Source organism: Euprymna scolopes, chromosome 20 (assembly GCF_053919585.1).
Source record: "Euprymna scolopes isolate OS-2025 chromosome 20, ASM5391958v1, whole genome shotgun sequence".
NCBI lineage: Eukaryota > Metazoa > Mollusca > Cephalopoda > Sepiida > Sepiolidae > Euprymna > Euprymna scolopes.
The window spans coordinates 88261266-88277721 of record NC_136501.1 but is presented as its reverse complement, the minus strand read 5'-3'; the positions used below and the strand labels follow the sequence as shown (position 1 = coordinate 88277721).

The 16456-nt window shown below is 32.5% G+C and overlaps 1 protein-coding gene and 1 pseudogene across 13 annotated transcripts in view; both read right to left on the bottom strand.

The window, feature by feature from the left end:
- Window positions 1-16456, bottom strand: part of LOC145241536 (unconventional myosin-VI-like) — a 381082-nt gene that overhangs the window by 134327 nt on the left and 230299 nt on the right. The window lies entirely within an intron of this gene.
- Window positions 1967-2084, bottom strand: LOC145241718 (5S ribosomal RNA; annotated as a pseudogene).

The following is a 16456-nucleotide window of genomic DNA, read 5'->3' as shown; positions in this document are numbered from 1 at the left end:
TCACATCCTAAGATCATTCGTAAACATTTATGCTAACGATACTATCATCTATGGCAACACTTCAAAGACCATAAACGACCATGTTCTCTCTGATTCTCTCTTCTCTGAACTTGAGCATGTGGTACAATGAGGAAAGAGAAAATCTTAGGACTTAATTTAGTCTCTATGTAATTTTTTCCCCGTTTATTTTTCGCTTTTTTTTTCTCCCCCCGCCATATTCATGACTTTTTTTTTTCAATCGTATTTTCCTCGATTTAGCTGTGTTAAGCGAGGAACGAAACCTGGTCAGCTAACCTTTATTTTCATTTTTTATTTTTTAAATCATTATATTGATTGGTCTGTATTTAGCAATTATTAAATTCTGTACCCCACCGGAAAATTTTCGTATATTTATATATATATATATATATATATATATATATATATATATATATATATATATATATATATATATATATATATATATATATATAAATTAAAAATTGCAATTAAATTAAGGACTATCCACTTATCTAGTGTTTCCTTTTCAGATTAAATATGTTTTTAACTCATTTCAAAGTGGTTTTTAACATGTTTTATTAACTGTTTGCTCGTATATATATATATATATATATATATATATATATATATATATATAAAGTGGGGAAAATAAGTGTTGGACATATATATATTATATAATTTTTGTTATGCATTAAAAGGTTCCAATTTCTAAAGTTATTTGTTATTGTTATATTAGTAACTATTTCTTGTTAAATTTTCGCGTCATTCGCTGCATAAAAAATGTGTTAAATAAAGAATAATGGGATGCGTCCAATACTTATTTTCCCCACTGTATATATATATATATATATATATATATATATATATATATATAAGTTTCGTGGTTAAATTTTAAATTCTAAAAAAACAACATATAGAGACATATATTCAATTTAAAAATTTATTGTTTGACAAAAGGAATATATAGAAGGGGTTATTTTAATTTCCTTTATCCATGGATTTTCAACAATGGCTCATATCATCAGAGGAAATGAAATGTGGTTATCAAAATGTTCAGCTGTGAATGGACACTAATTTTGCTTTTCAGCACAATTATTGAAAATAGTTTTTTGAGTGGTTGTGTATAATTATATGCAAAAATTTATACGAAAAGAGAAGTTGATACAACCTGGGTAAGAAGTCCAATGTCGTTCGGGGTTATAAATCCAGGTGGGCAGAAAATAGGCCCAGGAGAGAAAGTAATATTCCCATATAGCGAAAGCGTATTGCTCCTTATTGATTTTTCAAAAAGTATACGGGGCAGCCTTATTCGTTGTTGCGTTGAGTGTGTGTTGGTTGATGCAGTCCAAATGCTTATACTCAATACTTAACTCAATGCTCAAATGCTATTACTCACGGGGATAATTACAATGGAATGTTATATCCACCCAATATCAGATACACTTTGTCAACACCGAGAAAGCATTCCGATACCGAGTCCGATACTCCCCCAAAGTTTTGATTTTTTCAGATTCACAATTCTAATTACTTGTCTCAGCACTACTACGAATAAACTTCAGTCTATGCCTGACTTTCCATCAAGTTTCAGTCACAAATCAACAAATGATATACACACCAAAGTACAAGATGGAGATAACTTCGACATCACATTCCTCTCTTTCTAGAACTTATGATAGTAAACCAGTGCTTGTAAAGCACTATCATCTTTTTGGGATAGTATTTTCTTAAAAATAAAGGTTGCTTACAATTATGTGTCACTATTGTGAAAGTATATAGTTTTTGAACAGATCGATGCCTCTGTTCCGTCTCAAAAGACAAAGGATACCCCTTGTAGGGACAGCTGTGCATGCAATTGTGAGGCAAGGATTGCGCAATCCCCAATCACACCTCTCCTGAATCGGCACTGTTTGAGTTAAATGGCAAGAAGTCCAGGACGGCTGGAAACAATGCCGAGATAAGCGGAGAGCACATACAGCACCTGGAAGTCCCAAATGGTCACCCATCTGATACTGGCCAGGCTCATCGTTGCTTAACTTCGGTGATCTGACGGGAGCCAATGTGTCAAATGTGATTTTGCTGTATATTACTATCAATACTATCAAAAAGTTTTTGAACAGTACATTGCCACGAAATCATTAACACAAATGAATTTAGAAAATCAGATGTGGCCAATAATCGTATTCAAAATAAAGGACAAGCCAAAAAATCATTAAAATCTGGAAACAAAATAAAAAGGAAATAAAAAGACAATGGAAAAGCCAATAATTGTATTCTTGCAAAAGCAGAATCGATAGAAATTAGGGTTTTTGGCTTCAATCCAGCATCAAAATTGTAAAGATTTGCCTTGCTTTCACAGAAGTGTTTTAAAAAAAAAAAAATTGTGTTACTCATCAAGTGTTAATAATATTACAATCAATAACAAGAACAGATCTAACAGACAGAAAGAATCAATTTGATAATGAGGTTTATCACGAAATATCATTCAGACAACATATTAATAAGAAGAAAATAAATCAGCCATGAGATTGCATACTTCTGCTTGAGACGTAACGATAGGTCAAACACTTATCTAGGCCTTACTCTTCCATATTATATGAAGTATTTCCAAAGTTATGCACTTGGAAACATTGACAACTCAAATTTTTTTTATCTGATCAAGTTGAAATTGTACTAATGATTAATGTCATTAAAAAGCATCAGATCCATACGTCGAATCATGACAAATCAGAAGTTGAAATTCCGTCAAAATTTCGACCATGCCCGAATATTTTAGGATCAAGATGAAGGCCATTTAAGATGCAGGATTTCATTGACTACAATATAGGTCAAGTAGCGAGTTCACGATAAACAGAACCTTGACATCTACAAATTAATCAGTACTAAATTAAACCATAACAGATATTTTGTCCAAGTTTGGTGACGATTGGTCAACCAATGTGAGTGCTAAGTTGTAATCAAACATAATGTTTAAGAAAATAATCTGCATTCCTATATGCCAACTAATAAAAAAAAGACAAATATGTATAAGCACACACACACACACACACACACACACACACACACACACACACACACACACACACACACACACACACACACAATTGTTTTTTAATTTCTTATTATACACGTAAAAAAAATTTTTTTTAAATATTGTAATACAATATTAATCAAATAAATAAAAATATGTCCTGTCAAAAAAAAAAGATGGCGACGCAAAAACAAAAATCATGGGGAGGTAATCTTTCTCCTCTTCACTGCTTAGGAAGCGAAAATGAAACACAAAAATAAGCAACGATTCAAAACAACTTATATATATCGCTACTAAAAAAATAACGCAACAGATCTTATATATATATATATATATATATATATAGCCAGAGATGTCTCGTGATGCGGGGTTCGAATCGTTCGACTAGTAGTAATCGTGACACCCTGCACTGAAGATTCCCGAAAGGATGAAACACTAGTGTCTGTAGGTATTTAATTATTATAGTAGAAAATAATTATGACAGCCCCTTTAAGAAATTCGTTTCTTATCGTTGAGCACTTTCAGTTGAATTAAAAGCCGGTCAATTTAGCTCTTATGCGTAGATCATCGTATAACGATTAGATCACTGTCTGCCTGACGTAAATGAACACTTAAAATTAAGATGTTTAAAATTCAACGTTGTTTCAAGCGGTTAATGGTAGCCGAATGGATACGGTCTCCGCTAATCGAGCCAGAGATGTCTCGTGATGCGGGGTTCGAATCGTTCGACTGGTAGTAATCGTGACACCCTGCACTGAAGATTCCCGAAAGGATGAAACACTAGTGTCTGTAGGTATTTAATTATTATAGTAGAAAATAATTATATATATATATATATATATATATATATATATATATATATATATATTTTTTTTTTTAAATGGTAGTCATCACTTGTAAAGTGACGAAAGATACTCAAGGATAAGGGGTAATGAGTGTACAGTAGTTACTGAGTTAACAGCGTATGGTGAAGATGAGGTAAAAATGGATTGTTCAAGAACTTATTTACATTGAACTTGATGGCCATATTCTAGTAGCTAGAAAAAAAAACAGGTCAGCTGAACAGATTTCCAACGGCAGGCAGTTCTAATGAAGAAGCTTTGTCCATGGAATTTGCGTTTAGATTTAGGTACAGTTAGAAAATGGGTAACACTGTTGATTGTCGTTGTAACCAGAATGCTTTTTGCGAAAGCTTGGTAAGGAGGGGGAGCCATAGATTGAAATCAGACAAACACTTGCTATGAAAATAACAATATATATATATATATATATATATATATATATATATATATATAGATATATATATATATGTGTGTGTGTGTGTGTGTCTGTGTGTGTTAGTGACTGAAGATAAGAAAAACATCAGTACCGTCGGTTTCAAATCCAAAACAAAGGAAACCAATATTTGGTTGCCTACATCAGACTCTCTTCAGCCTCTGTTTATAGCCGAGTCTGGGGCAACCAAATATGAGTCCCCTTTGTTTTGAGTTTGAAACCGATGGTACCAATGTTTTTCTGATCTTCTGTAACACAAATGTGTATATATATTATGCTCTTATTCTGATATTTTTTTAATAATTGAGCACTCTGGGGTTCACTTCTACTAACCTTATATATATATATATATATATATATATATATAGAGAGAGAGAGAGAGAGAGAGAGAGAGAGAATAAATGACAAATAAAGGTATTTGCAGCTTCTCTTCCAATTTTCGGATTTTAATCATGTCAAAACGCACTTAATTTCCTTTTGGTGGATTGATTGTTGGTATTTCTTCTGATGAGTTAAGGGCATAATAGATTCACTAATTGATATAATAATTAAGTGACTGATTTTGCGCTACGAAACAGATACTGTCAAGAATTGTATAAGTCAACTGAATTAGAGGAATAAATTATAAGATGGTCAACATAATGAATTTTGAAATATAACTTTTTGACATTTATTCTCTATATTGCTCTGTAATTACATTGAGCTTCTTAAATAAGGATTGACATATAATCAGTAAATATATTTCTACAGAAATATAGTCATCCACATACAGTACTGTTTCACTGTTTCACAGCTCATCAGGGCGGCTAGACAGGCAACTACTTCAAGCCAGGATTGAAACCCGACCGCCTGTATAACAGTCAAGACTCCTAACCATTACGCTAATCAGCGGCTGCTGTGCGAGTCATGAATTAACGACGTTTACATATATATATATATGTATGTATATATATTTATGTATATATACATATATATATAAATATATATATATATATATATATATAAATATATATAAATATATATATATAAATATATATATATATAAATATATATATATATATAAATATATATATATATATAAATATATATATATATATATATAAATATATATATATATAAATATATATATATATATATATATATATATATTATTAACTTTATTTATTACAATACTTTTTGTTTACATATTTTTTAAATATTTTTATGTGCACAAAAGTTATATATGAATACGTGTTTCTGGGTATCATTCGTACCCGTCGACTAAACTGTTAATTTTTAACATGCTGACGACGAGTGATACCCAGAAACAGGTGGTCATGGATAACTATTGTGCCTGTAAAAATATTTTTTGTTTAAATATTTTTTTAAATATTTAAATATTAAATGAATAAAATTATTGATAATAATAAAAACAAAAAAATATGTCCCAAAAAAGAGGTGGAACAAATAAGCAAAGGGCAGGTAATTCTCTCAAGGCATAGTTAAGCAAAACAATTAAATACAACAGAATCGCTAATAAAATAAACCCAATATATATATATATATATATATATATATATATATATATATATATATATATATATATATATTAGCATGGGTACCTGGCCTGAGTTGGCATGAAGTTCTGTTTGGGTCAAACCTGCTCTACTAAGAATATTGATCACTTTCACTGTGGCAACGTCATCCCCCCCACCCCCGAACAATTTAAAAAATAAAAGAACGGATAAAAACATGAAAATGTAATCGTCCAAAATAAGAAGTACGTGACACCCTCTCCGCCAGATATTTCGGCAGAAGGGATACAAAGAGAAGAAGCTATTCTCCGGATATTGAGCACTTTTATTGCCCGTGCACTGAAAAAAAGAAAAAAACCCTCCAAAAATAAAATAAAAAATACAAATGAATCAAAACAACTTTTCTTTCAATCAAAATAGCAGGAAGTGCCCATGTGAAAAAAAAAAAAAAAAAAGAAATATAAGCCGCAGTGTCTGGGCTCGAACATGAATCGCAAAAAAAGAAGACCAAAACTTATGGACACTATGGACACCCTATTTTGCCAAACACAATTACGAGTGCTTATGAACTAATGAATTTGCAAAATAAGCTTTTTAAATGAGTTAAAAATTTAAGAAAACATAGAATTCCTTTCATTGGCTTTTTTTTTTAAAGGTACTTTCCACTGTCTTTTGTTTTCATAAAGGCACATTACCAGCTTTCTATTTTTTATTTTTTATTTCACAAAGGCACTTTCTAATATGTATAAAACAAAATTTGCCGCAGTGTAAAGTGTTTTTGAATGGAAATATTGTATTTAATATTACAGATGGTGCCCAGGGGAAATAATTCAAAACCGGTTTCTAAAATAATTGATGTCGGTAATAATAATTCCAAATAAATTAAATTAAACATATTATCAATATAAATTAACTTTAAATAATAATATTAAATAGAACACCTAAAACAATTCTCTCACTATAAAAAGTAACTAATTGAAATTGGAAAAAGGTAAGTGGCAAACGCTTTTGCCAACCATACCATGACGACTTATGACGTCATGACCCTGAAAAAATAACGTTTATAAACATAAATGCGTACGTGACTTGCAAGAAATGGAGTCGCAAAAAATAACCCTCCTTACAAAAAATAGCCCAGTTGACCACTACAGAATTAATCTTTTTTCTAATTCTCAGATATTATGTGCCCGAGGGATTACTCTTTCAAATGGTACCAGTTTCGACCTGGTCTGATGCGGCTGACAAAATTTTAGCGGATATATGAACACATATACAAACACACAAACTGACGTTTGAGACATATAATAGAAGATAAGGCAACAAGGGAAATAATTCTAAACCAGTTTCTAAAAAATCGATGTCAGTAATAATAATTCAAAATAAATTGAATTAAATATATTATTAATATAAATCAACTTTAAATAACAATCTTAAATAGAACACTTAAAACAATTCTCTCGCTATAAACAGTAACTAACAAACAGCTATTTAGTAAAATCGATTTTTCTCAATGTAATATGCAAATGAGGTTACCTCTTGCGCACATATTTTGCAAGAATCATTTTACAAAATCTGTTCCATACGCAACACATTGTTTCTGTTCTAATAGTTCAACTAGGTTGAATAAAATTTAAATTTAAGAAGATAAAAATCAACTTTATTTTATTATTAGCAGTTCAATCCGGCTTTGCTCGGGCCCTATGTACTTTTAATAACTTTATGTGCACACACACACACACACACACACACACACACACACACACACACATATATATATATATTAAAAAGTTTGACTCATGTTCAGGTAACCTACATCTAAAATTTCAAGTGTTTAGATGCAAAATTAACGGAGGAGTTTGGCAGAGTCTGCAAAGGTCAACTCTTTCAATTTTGACTTATTGGCAGCCAAATTTTAGCCCAAAAATTGATTAAAAAGCTTGCTGCATCTCTGAATACCCTTTATGTAAAATTTCAAACGCTTAGACACAATATTGGCTGAATAGTTTGCTAGAGACCGTAAAGGTGAATTCTTTTGAACTTTGACTCCTTGGCAGCCAAATTTTCGGCCCAAAACATTAAAAAGCTTGCCCTATGTGTGAATACACTTTATGTAAAAAATTCAAACGTTTAGATCAAAAAGTAGCTGAATAATTTGGTAGAGACCACTGAGGTCAACATTTTTTAACTTTGACCCCAATTTTGACCCCTTAACATTTATTGCTTTGGACTCAAATCAAATTAAAAAGTTTGATCCATGTTCAAGTAACCTACATCTAAAATTTCAAGTGTTTAGACTCAAAATTGGCGGAGGAGTTTGGTAGAGTTTTATAAGTCAAATCGTGGAACTTTTCCCCCTTGACAGCCAAATTTCTGGCTGAAAAACAATTAAAAATATTTTCCCAGATCTCAATACCCCTTATGTCAAATCTCGAGTCTGTAGACTAAAATTGACAGAGTAGTTTGGTAGGGAAATGTACACATACACACACACAGACAATTTTACTTTTATAGATATATAGATAGATATGTATGCATAGATATGGTTTGCTCTACTAAAAATAGGAGCATATGCATCTGGATAAATATAGATGCTCGTAAAACAGATCAAGTTTAGGAAGTTTTAAGAAAACATTAAAGAAAAAACGATAACGCTTTGAGAAAAGATAAAAATAAAACTCATTTGAATCAGGAAAGGTTAAGTCTGTCCTGAGAAGTTTCCAGGCTGCTGTATACAAATTCGAACTCATCAAGCTTGTTCAGTTGAACTTCTTGTTGTCAATCTTTATTTATATAAAATTAGCTATGGTTCTATATTTATAATAATTAACTGATCATTATGAACTTTGGAACACAGCTAATAGGTGTAAGAGTGGTAATATGGGCTATGTTTAGTTTGATTTGATTTTGTGCAAATAAGTGTGAAAGATCTTTTTGAAAATCTTGATACCTCTGAATTTTGTTAAATTTTAACGAGTGTTATTTTCAAACATTTTCTCCACTAGCTGTAAAATACGTACTTACATGGCCGTGTGTCATCCAAGACTTATGACCTTGGGTCAAGGTGTTCGCTTGGTTTATGTCTATGTTCGTCCATTCACAAACGTTGTCTATCCATCTTTTCTTTTGTCTACATTTCCTTGTATTATTCCTTCAATACAGATTTTGCATAACCCTGCATCAGAATATTGAATGTGACCAAACAATCTCTAGATTTTGCATTTGATGAGAGAGGACATTGATCGGAGGCCAATGAGTATTCGGTATTAGAACTCAATATATATTTCTCCAATTTCACAGATTATTTTCAACAATTCATTTTAACAAAAATTATTTTTGATAATTTATTTTTACAAAAATTATTTTTAATAATTTATTTTTACAAAAATTATTTTTAATAATTTATTTTTACAAAAATTATTTTTAATAATTTATTTTAACAAAAATTATTTTTAATAATTTATTTTAACAAAAATTATTTTTAATAATTCATTTTAACAAAAATTATTTTTAATAATTTATTTTAACAAAAATTATTTTCAACAATTCATTTTAACAAAAATTATTTTTAATAATTTATTTTAACAAAAATTATTTTTACTAATTTATTTTTACAAAGATTATTTCCAACAATTTATTTTCACAAAGACTATTTTCAACAATTTATTTTAACAAAAATCATTTTTAATAATTTATTTTAACAAAAATTATTTTTAATAATTTATTTTATCAAAAATTATTTTTAATAATTTTTTTAACAAAAATTATTAAAAATAATTTATTTTTACAAAGATCATTTTTAATAATTTATTTTAACAAAAATTATTTTCAACAATTTATTTTAACAAAAATCATTTTTAATAATTTATTTTCACAAAGATTATTTTAAACTATTTTTTTTCTGAATTTTTGAGATGAGGATTAATTTTTTGTATCATTTGGATTTTTCAGACTACTTTTCTCATCTTGGGTGTTATTTTCACAACGTTTCAGCTGATGTAACCTTGGACTTTCTTCAGGTGTATTTGTAAATATTTCTGTTGAACTCAGGAGTCTACATGGAATTTTTGAACGGAGCTCTTTATTTAATCCACGGTGGTATGCTCTCGTTTCGTCAGTCATAACTGGATAGAAGTCCGAAGTAATTTGCAATTGTATTTTGAATCCTTGCGCAAAGACCCGTTGCATAATGGACAAAGTACTTGGTAAAATTCAGTTTCTGGAGGTTGAAGGTTCAATCCCAAGTGCACAGAAAGTTTACAGAAAGTTTCCTGAGTTTGGCAGAAAGATTCGCTGAGTTTAACAGGAGACACCTGAAGAACGCCGGAGATTACATTGACAGAAACGTTGTGAAAATGAGACTCAAGATGAGAACAGTAGTTCAAAGAATCCAAATAATATGAATTAATTTTTATTTGCAAAAAACATTTTTTCTAAAAATTGGAAATGATTAAAACATATTTTATTGATATTTTGTTTATCACTCAAGACAAGGCATGGAACCACTTGATGTAAGGAATTAACATGTATGAAAGATTATTATTACAAAGAAGGAGATGCCTGTTGACTTCAGTCCTGAAAAGACCAGGAGGAAAACAGTCATGAGAAAAAGAGTTTCACGAGCCCGAACTTTTGGAAAGAAACTACTGGAAAAGGAATCTATGTTACAATGAGATACGAAAACATGGAATTGATGGCGGCGTTAAAGGAAAGCAACTTTTCCATTGAAAGAAACAAAGAAATACAAGCTCGTTTTTACTTTAACTAGCCAATAAGAAGTGTTCGATTTTACATGCCTCCCCACGAGGGCAGAGCTAGACACAAGGTCGATTTTTAATGTGGGGAAAATCCAGCTCCTCTAAAAGGCTCCCTCTGGCTAGGAACAAAAATAAAAATTGTCTTAGTCAAGAAGGAGTTCTCGTCCACTGACCGAGGAAAGAAAAGGGGAAGTGTAGCACCAGAACAGATACTACACCTTGTTCCTGGCCAAAAGGCCAAGGTAAGTATAAGAAATGTTTTCATGAATAAAAATCAATTGTTGAAAAAAAATTCTTTTTAAATAAATTGCTGAAAAAAATTATCTCCTTACTCTGCCGACCTAAAGCAAAAAGGGCCAACAAATAAAACATTTTTTTACACCTTATCAAGGCCCAAAGACCACTTAAGGATAAAGGTTATTGAATTGGACAAATAGACGGTGAGGCACAGAAGAGATTTGTAATAATGGTTGTAACTGGTAGAAAACAAAAATTTTGATCCTGTTGACTTGAAAACGATAATGTTATAGTCACTTGGGAAGCAGCTCTGTGCTAGTGTGTTCCATAGACGGATAGTTAGCGGAAAGAAACTCTGCTCATAGAAGTTCTGCTTCGTTCTAGATACAGAGAAAGAGAGAGAGAGAGAGAGAGAGAGAGAGAGAGAGAGAGAGAGAGAGAGAGAAGGAAATTATTGTCTGTGGTTGTAGCTAGACGAGTTTTTGGTGTGAATGTTTCAAAGTGGAGGAGGAGAACCGTAGTATAAAGTAGAATCGAGCACTCAACATGAAAGTAACGATGAAGAAGAAAAACTAGCAACCTCTCTTGTGTGGTTGGTTGGTTGTTTTTGTTTTACGGTATATCAACCCTTTTTGGGTTATTTATTGCAGAATCCAAAGATTTTGAAGAAAAAAATTTTTTTAATAGAATATATTTGTTGTTTTCACGTCGGTTTCTATTTAACCCATAGTTGGGACCCTAACAGGTACTACCACACAGGGTCAGAGTGGACCTGGGAGCAATGGTAATTAAAGGGTGGCTCCACACTCCCCAAAGCCCACAAGCTGGGGCCTCACCACTGGATATAGTTTAAGGTCATATTCAGGACCCCCATTGAGGGACTTTTACCCTTTGCAGGGGGCAGTCGGCGTATTCTAATGCCCCACCAACAGGGCCTCTCTCATGTGTGAGGAAGAAGCTGTAAAATGGAAAAGAGGACGTACCCATGGCCTTCGTAAACTTAAAAAAAAAAAAAGCTTCACTATCGACATCTTAACTTTTTGCTATGTCTTGATTGTACCAATGTGTATGACGTCATTTCAATGTATCCTAGCCAACACTGGGTAGACTCAGCTAGTAATACAAATAAAATGTTTGTTTCTTCTTTTAAAAAATCTTTTCATCTCAAAATAATTCAGTTTCGTTCCAGATGTTTTTTAAAGGAGGAGGGGGGCATAGAATAAAGCTCAGTTGCGCACCTGCTATGAAAGTAATGCTAGAGTAGAGAAAGACTATCAAACTCTTTTCTGTGAGAAAGAAACTGTATAGTGGACAGGAGGATATATCTGTGGTCTTCATAAACTTTAAAAAAAAAAAAAAAAAAAAAAACGCTATCATTCACCTTTAACTTTTCGGTATGTTTCGATTGCACCAAAAGTTATGACGTCATTTACGATCGTACAGGCCTGTTATTCCAGGCAACATCATGTGTACACAGCTAGTAATATAAACAATACGTTTCTTTCTTTCTTTCTTTTTTTAAAATCTTTTCATTTAAAAATCATTTAGTTTCGTTCTGGTTCAAATGTTTATCAAACAAGTAAGCGATCGATAATCAAGGGCAAATGTAAGTTTCACTGGGTATATTTATATGACCACGTAACCATGAACTTCTGTCGTATTAACGCGGCAAGAAATCAATATCGATTACGGAAACTCATTCAGATGTGGATTTAACAATATATACGATGTTCATGATAAATTTGATTTTTTTTTTTAATATTCTTTTCATTTCTAGATCTTTAATCACATTTAATCACAGTAAAGTAGAACGACTAGGTATTTCTGTAAAATCAAATAATATTTCTGTTATAGTAAAACTAACGTTTGTCCACAAATACCTTAAGCACAATATGCGTATATTGTTTTCATGTGATCAACCTCATGAATCTTCCAGGATTACCACCAATGGTGTGCTGTATTTGTAATCAAATAAATTCAGTTGTTTTGATGCTACTAGTCTTGTCTAGAATGTCTCATACGTGTTGATAATTTTGACAGCTTTGCATCTTAAGTGTTTAACCATATGTGAATTTTGTAATCGAAAGAGCAAGAGATTTTAAAAAATGCTTCTTTTTGCTAAATTTCTATATTCAAACCATAAAATCACGATAATCGGATGTCCCTTTATTTGCTGTGTAATTATAGGGATTACTTTTCTCTCTCTCACAGTGAGAAGAGGTGATACAAGGTCAGGAAAGTAGAATTTGTAAAACCAGTGCCCTAGAGATGACCACATATTGCCTGGGCAGCCCATTGGCATTCCGTAGTAGGGATACCTCATGCAAATAGCAATAAACTAACCCCTTCTAAAAGGGCGAGAAGGTAACGTGATATATCTCATGAAAGGGATATATTCGTTTGCAGTAGCTGAGTGTGCTTTGCTACCTTTGAGTAATTATCTAAGAATTGCCTTACTGATCGAACGTTCATAGTCAGAGCTGGTATTTGTTAGCATAAGACGTCGTGTATCTTTGATGTCTCTTTCCAGGTGCCTCTACCAGGCAGTATTTATGGTTTAACTAACCAATCATATTCTTGTAAGGAGCAAGGATCCGGATAGACTCATATTCATTACATCATAAAGCCTGGGAGAGTTGGCCTCTTGGAACTGCACAAGACTATACCTCAGAATCCCAGAGAACAAGACCACATTAACATGCCCAAGATTCTAGCGGTCTGATTTTGGTAGGATGACCACCAAAGTAATGGGCTGACTAAATAAGAATTGAGACTGGTATGTCGCTCCCCACAGATGAAAGGTTGTCTGAAGACGGTGATAAATGGTGGTATTTTGCTTTCAAGCATGTGGCAAAGCTCTCTGGAGTAGGCACATGTCAAATCAATTTATCAGCAAAACAGTATGAATATAAGGTGGTGGTGGTAAAGTCTAGGAAAGTGGGCCTTCTAGAACTGCACCAGATCATAACTAAAACCGACAGAGAACAGCGCACATCAGCATCTGCGGGTAAGACTTTGTGTGATTATAGGAGTGGTAGGAATGAGCATCAGTAGGAATACTAACTTTATCTAGGGTTGCTACTTTCTCTCTTTTGTGCAGTTGTAAATTACTACAAAAGGGGGAAAAACTGTAAATTTTATACTATCTTGTAAATCACACTTTTAAAATCATTGTACATTTATTTTAGCCGCGTTCTTAACACGTAAAAAAACGTATATTCTTTTTACACACGAGACACTTCACTAGTTCAAGAAATTTAAATATAATTTTAACTGAAGCATATTAAAACATCCAGATTTTAAACGAACAATAATCAAAACTGCCGGAAGACGACTGATGAAAACTCAGTCGAAAGTACGTTGTTAATTCTAAAAATGTGAAACCCAATAATATTTTTGCTATAGTAAAAAGAAAAAGTGTATGTCTTTAACTACCTTACTTATATAAACATATGATGGAAAGACCTTGAAGCTCTATTGTAATGATGGCAACAAATCAATACAGATTAATAAAACTCATTGAGAAACACACGAATTAAGATCATATATCGATTACTGGTGAGTTAATCCTCCACCTCTGCATTCAACGTGTAACGTGTAACGCCAACTGATGTGATTGTGCGAAAGGAAAAATTAAAACAGTAAAAACAATTAACGTACACGTTCGGTTTTCCAAGTTTGTGATCCTCAATTGTGTCACTCCATAAAATGGAACAACAAATTGAACTAACCTATGAGGGTCGTTCCAAAAATAAGGTCTCCTATCTTTTAACTAAAAAGCTAAAACGTTGAAGAGCTACGACGACGAGAGTGGTGCCATTAAAACGAGCTGTTAAAGTTAGAGTTATCGAACTTGGTAGCCTTCTTCTATATATTTAGTTATTTCCGTTGTCTCGATTGGATATTCAATATGGCGCCCGGCTGTCAGTAACACGTGTTCATCCAACATCGTGGGATGTACTAAGTGAACTAACATTGGTAGCAGAGCGTATTCTCTCGTGTGACAGATATTATATCTGTTCAACTTACGTTGAATCGCAATCGAAAGAAAGATGGCGTCATTTACGAAACAGCCACCTATTTTGCAGAGTAAAGAAATGTACATCGAATGGAAACAAGACATAAGTATATGGTCTATCTTCACGTGAACTAACACGAGCGACGTTTTGTATTTTTCTACATAGTCACTACCATTCTCAATATTAGCATTGAACGATACCTTCGTTGTAAAAGTCCGGGGCGCACTTTGTCACTCACATCTCTGTTGCCATGCTGAAATCGACGAATCCACCTCCTAACTGTGCTGACATCAACTGCATCGGCTTCATAAATGCCCAACAGGCGTCGGTGAATATTGATCGGTTCAGTTTTTTCCTGCATGGAGGTATTCGATGACGCATCTCCGCTTCTGGTGCACGTACATGACAAGGGTTGCTTTTTTAGAGTCTCACATTGTCAATATCTGCAACAGAGAGATGGAACTTTCAGAGCATGAATGCATAAGTTCAGTCATCATAAAAATGCAATCCTCCCTGATTCATTTGGGTGAAATAAAAAAAATAGAAGTTTCTTGTATTGTAGGAGGTGTGGAAAGTAACTCCCTAATACTTTCACCAATCCCATCTTTTAACTCCAATCGCATGTATAAATATTGACTCTTAATTTATTGCATTTATTCTTGATAAAGTTTGTAGTCATGGCGAAACACAGAATTAAATCATGACCTCAGTGTTAATTTCTTTTCGTTCAAATTATTTTTTGTTGCTTTTTCCCCTACACATTCTGTTAAATTATTATTCTTTAAATACTAAACACACACACACACACACACACACACACACACACACACACACACACACACACACACACACACACACACACACTAGAAGTACAAGCCGTTTCAGGACGGATATAAAAAATATGTATAGCATTTTGTAACTAAACATTTTCATACATAGAGATATATAAGAGATACATGTCTATTCAACCGTACGTACGCCAACATCATTTACCTAGGTAAATTGGACCGACTTCCTCCGAAGGAGAAAGTGTGAAAGAAATATTAAATTTACAAGAAGTCCTCAGTTGCATGCATATCCTGGTCAGGAGAGATGGTAACGTTATTTTTTGTTTGTTTGTTTGTTTTTGTACAATTCTTACAGGAAGGTGTCAATGTTCTCCTACATACAGAACCTGGTATTCTTAGTTATCCATCTTATACTGATCAGTCTTGACGTTGTTTAACTTTGCTGATCTAACCAGAACCATTTTATCAGTGTTATTATGCTGTATATTTATTGCTTATACAACAAAATATGATTAATTTCTGATAGCTTGAGTAACTAAACATTACGTATTTTTGTAGGAAATCGTATCTTGCTTATTTCAATATATTCTGGCTGGCATGCGGTTTCTGGAGCGTATCCTATAAACAGTAGAGTTTACAAATAATGTATCCAAGTTACGCGCTATGTTGTCTACAATTCATAATGATAAGTTTATTAGTTTAGGATTCAACCCACACGAACCTGTTATTGATGTTCACCTGTACATACACGAGACTGTTAGATAATAGTCGAGTAGAAGCAGTTGATTATCTATCTATCTATCTATCTATCTATCTATCTAGCGATGAGTGGACAACAGAA